Genomic DNA, 5,454 nt, shown 5'->3' with positions numbered 1-5,454 from the left:
GTACACAATATTTAATTTTACGGACAGTTTTATGTTTTATCAATATGTTTTAAAATATTACAATGAACTGGACCTAAACGTAAAAACCTAACTCCAATAAAAAAACAAAAACGACTTTTATACATTTTAAAAACTATTTACAGTGTATAGATTACGACGTACATCCCATTTATAGGAAAGTTGGTATACACAGCGAACTGTCTGTCATTTGATGTAAAGGCTACATATATACAGACATAGATGATACGCTCACGCATACATACCAATATATGCATGTATGTATGGATATATACATACACACACACACACACACACACATATATATATATATATATATGTATGTATATATCATAACTATATATATATATATGTGTGTGTGTGTGTGATATGTTGTATCATATTATATAATATATATAGTTTGTATATTACACTACATTATATTATGTTATATGTACATGCTCTGGCGGAATCTCAGTGGTGCATGGTTCGACGCCCTCTGGAGTCTTTGTGCCTATTTTTTCCGCGTTTTAACAGTTATTTTCACAATTTTCTAAGCTTTCTTCACAGCCTCCCTGCATTTGCGAACTCCTTTGTTTATGAGGAATGCAGACACACTTAGTACTAATAAATTTGAAAAATACGTTCATATTTAGAAAGATATTACTTAGCATTATCAAATGGTAGAGTTCGGTGTCAGGAGGAATATTGGCGTAATGGTTCAGAGTACTGATCCGGTTTCTAAGAGTTCCAGCCCTTGATTTCCCTCGGAGAATTGATCGCACCCCACCACACATTTTTTTTTGTTTCTTCTAATAGGTGTTTACCTGATTTTCTAAGCTGGTTTCACAGTATTCTTGCGTTTTGCAGTTTCTTGCTGAACAACCACACAGATGGTTTGCATATAAGCTTGCTCTCTGCATCGTAGTGGCGTGTAACTAAGTGGTTAGCAGTGTCGGACTAATTATCGTATGATTGTGGTTTCAATTCCTGGACTGTGTGACGCATTCTATTTTTGAGCAAAACACATCATTTCACGTTGCTCCCGTCCACTTGGCTGGTAAAGATATGTTATCTATTTACGGGCCAGCGTCCCGTCCACGCCATGAAAAACGCCAAACTGGCCCTTATGAGTCTACATGGTTCAAGGACCTTTACACTCTGCATCAAATCGACATTGCCCTACAGGTACACATGTATACCAAAGGTCAGACTTCGGAATGTTCGCAAGGATATAGTGGAGGAGCAATGGCCCAGTGGTTAGGGCAGCGGACTCGCGGTCATAGGATCGCGGTTTCGATTCCCAGTCCGGGCGTTGTGAGTGTTTATTGAGCGAAAACACCTAGAGCTACACGAGGCTCTGGCATGGATGGTGGTGATCCCTGCTGTACTCTTTCACCACAACTTTCTCTCACTCTTACTTCCTGTTTCTGTTGTACCTTGTATTTCAAAGGGCCGGCCTTGTCACTCTCTGTGTCACGTTGAATATCCCCGAGAACTACGTTAAGGTTACACGTGTCTGTGGAGTGCTCAGCCACTTACACGTTAATTTCACGAGCAGGCTGTTCCGTTGATTCGGATCAACCGCAACCCTCGTTGTCGTAACCGACGGAATGCTTCCTTCCCACGTGTGTGCGTAAAATTAAGTGATTTGTTTTAATTTTATATTTTCAAGTTCCATCTAATGCACATTTTCAATCGAATGAATAATTAGTAACATTTATTTTCTCTATTTTAAAAAATTTATCTTGTTTTCTAGTTTAGCATTATTTCATGATTCTCACTTAATAGTTAACAAGAGAACGTTTGAACTATTTCAGAATATTTTCCCGCGTGAACCGAACTCAAGAACCTACACAATATTTTTCAAGTTATTCGATTCAAACTTTGGCATTCGGATCACGAATAGATGCGTTGAATATACAGTTTGATTAACGTAGCAACAGATACATATTTACTAATTAGTACTAACTAGTAATATCGCTCGGGTTTGTAAGGGAAATAACTATATAAGCATTTTTAGAGAGTTATAGCCAAAAAGTAGCAAAAAAATGCATTAAAAATGGAAAATAAATTATGGTAATTTTTTTTTTAAATCGATGACTAATCGTAGACATTTTTAGAGAGTTACTTCCCTTATATAATAGCGAAAGAAATGCATTAAAATGGAAAAAATGATGGTAATTTTTTTAAAAATCGTAGACTCATCGTAGACGCGCGCTAATACCCAGAAGGGCTCCATATGAATCACGACTATAAAATACCCGGTTTTGGTTAAACTGCACCGCAAAATGTGCGAGTAGTTAGGTATCTAAATCGTAGGGGACAGACACACAACTTCACTTTTATATATAAAGATTAGTACACAGAAACCCGCACACACACACACACACACAAACACAAACACGTTTTGACATTCTTTCAGGTTTCCTAATAAGGTACTAGAGTCTGAAGAATCATGGTGCTTACATTTTTAAGCATCCGACCGCATTTTCTTTTATCTGCGACAAACAATCAGACTCTAGGTTTTCTTCTATTCATCCTAGAAACCAGGTTCTTTAGCTCCTGGCTCGTCCAGGGCTACATTACACGAACAAAAACATTATCATGACGGTCTTTCTCTCTAATTGTCTGAGCGCCGAATATTGATGCTATATTGCAATAAATATTAAATCTATTCTCTTTTGCATTAAATTATCTGTCAGATAATTACTTCTGAAACCGACTGTTTACTTATACCTGTGATGCCGTAGATCACAGGCTTGTTTTCCGTTAGGGCCCATATGTTACTAATCAGCAAAAACACTAATATATTTCATATTAAATGTCTCCAATTATCAGCAAGAATGTCGGCCAAAATGTAAATAGTCTTGCATATAACTGGACTTTAATAAGATCAACGACAGCTGCTACTATAACCTCGAGCTAATATTGGTTCCGATGTCTTTCTACGATGGCAGTAACGCCGAAAGAGGGGTAAAAAGGGTTTACATATAGACTCAGTTCTGAAATAGTACATATGTTACGGACTCAAAACGTAAAATATGAAGAAATGCCGCTAAGTATTTTGTCTGAAATGCTGAGTATTCTGCCAGCTCACTTCACTATATGAGAGTTTATATGAAAAAAAGGCACATATATGAACATTTCAAAGTTTATATACGTGATAAGTATTTTAAAATTATTATTTGATACTAGCAGCATAGCCCGGCATTGCCCGGGTATGTAAGAGCCCCTGGAGCAGACATGATGCTTGCTGTGAATTTTAAAAAAATTCCTGCCAATTTGTGAATGATAATGTGGAAAATATGTCATCTTGAATTTGAACGCGATTTCCAAAAATGGCATGATTTTATCGATCTTTTCTGATGGTAAGGTATTGCGTGGAAAACTAATGTCAGAATTAAGTTTCTTAGGGTAACCTTAAGCATCACCATGAGTTTGGTGAAAATCGATTGCAAGTTGCGAAAACTACAACAGAAAATGTGTTGCAAATAAAAAGCTTAGATTCTCGACCCCATGTCGAATTTATCGATTATTTTCAGAACTGGGGAGACTTTTCAAAATTTTCGCTGCGATAGTTTTGAATTCTGACATTGGGCTATGTGTGTGTGAAGTTTCATCAGAATCGGTTGAAAGCCGTGGTTAGGTTGAGGGTACAACCTGACAGACACACAGACACACAGACAGACAAACTGCCGTTTATATATAGAGAGGTATAACAACACGAAGTTTAGTCGATTGATGGGCGGACAGAATGATGAAAATTCTATGCAGTCATTGAAAATCTCACCCCTAAATGCACACAGCCATCTTAAAAATTATTACAAGAATTGAAAATTCTCTGAAACGCCACATATGTTGAATACACAATCTGATTAACGTAGCAACAGATATACATTTACTAATCACTAGTAATTAGTACACACAGACCCACCCACCAGCACACGTACACATCACCCTCGTTACCGCCCATCCACCCATCCATTCAAAATTTCACTTTCAGAAAATATGATTATATTCCGACTGGGAATTTTGTTAGATTTATTAAAATCACATGGATTTCTTTGTATGTTTTGGTTGCTTGTTTAAGAAATTGTAAGCTGACTTGTCAATAGATTAACAGAGAGGAATTTTAGGTTTTTACCGTGGGAATATCATCGCCATGCTTCTTCCATTGCCAAAATAGTTTAATACCTAAAGACAATTTTTTCTCTATTTTGGTATGTGTATTTATAGTATTTCAAATACTGTAATTACTTCATTGAATGACTGTGAGCGACACTACGTTGCTGCAAACAACAAAATCGACATTTTAAACAATTGATGGGTATTTTATTCCCACAATGCTTTGCCGCGATCGACTCCATTTTTATATTCATTTTTCGTTCTCTTAGCATTTCACTGAAATATTGCTATAAAATTTCCAATTGGCACTTTCCTTTTTATGCGATTATTTCAACTTGAGTTATAATTATGTGGAGAAAGAGCAAAATACTTCAGCTAGTTATTTCTTTAGTTATATATTTAATTTCGATATTTCTATATTTTACTGCAGTCGGTTAGCTAACGGTAGTGAAAAGAAAATTATTCCTCTCTTAAAATGTATTTGTCTGTGAGGCTCTAAAACTTTATAATTTCGTATTCATTATTTTGTATATTTAGCTTTGTGTTCTTCAAAATATTATATAATACACACATAAATCCATACACACACACATATATATGTACGTACATATACATGTACATATATATATATGTGTGTGTGTGTGTGTGTGTCTTTGTGTGTGTACATATGTGTGTGTGAGCGTGTGTCTGTGTCTGCGTGAGAATGTGTATGTGTGTTGATTTGCATGAAGTGATAAATTATAGGACTCAATACAAGTGGAAAATTAAGAAAAAGGTGGAAATTTTAACGGTGCGTGTGTTACATAATAAGGCACAAAAAGAAAATGACTTCCCCAGACACAACAAAATATATCATTTTTCACAATCCTTATAATATTTCATTATAAAAATATATTGTTTCTAAAACATCGAATGGCTATGAGAGTCTACTTGAGTATAGTACGAAAATGGTTGTTGCTGTTGTTGTTGTTGTTGTTGTTGTTGTTAAGCAACAAAACTGGTAAGGGTGTTTAGGTGATGGTCTAGGGCTTAGGGGCGGGATACCGCAGACCTTGGACAAAAAAATAATTTGGTCGCCTTGTTGTAGTCGAGGGTTCTTCGTCGACGCCTGACACCACTGGGAGGTGACCCTCGAAGTCGCTGGAAATGAAGATCTCTAGGTCCAAATTCTTGAACGGCTACGAAAATGGTTGAGTTCCACTGCCCTAGTAGAATCGATGCTTCACTACAAAATCTCTGGCAGAAGAACCTACTATCTGGTATCTAAGCCGAGTCCACAAAATTACGAATCTATCTATTTTACTAAATTATGTTGTCTGCACCAATGTT

The 5,454-nt window shown here is 36.3% G+C and overlaps 1 long non-coding RNA gene across 1 annotated transcript in view; it reads left to right on the top strand.

Moving 5' to 3' along the window:
- Positions 1 to 4,970, top strand: part of LOC118768367 — a 22,384-nt gene extending 17,414 nt beyond the window's left edge. Inside the window, exon 4 of the long non-coding RNA XR_005004190.1 lies at positions 4,901 to 4,970. This is a non-coding gene — a long non-coding RNA (uncharacterized LOC118768367). The remainder of the gene's footprint in view (positions 1 to 4,900) is intronic.
- Positions 4,971 to 5,454: the final 484 nt, after the last annotated feature.

This window comes from Octopus sinensis, linkage group LG28 (genome assembly GCF_006345805.1).
Source record: "Octopus sinensis linkage group LG28, ASM634580v1, whole genome shotgun sequence".
Taxonomy (NCBI): Eukaryota; Metazoa; Mollusca; class Cephalopoda; order Octopoda; family Octopodidae; genus Octopus; species Octopus sinensis.
The sequence above is the reverse complement of the archived record's forward strand: the minus strand, read 5'-3'. Positions and strand labels throughout refer to the sequence as shown.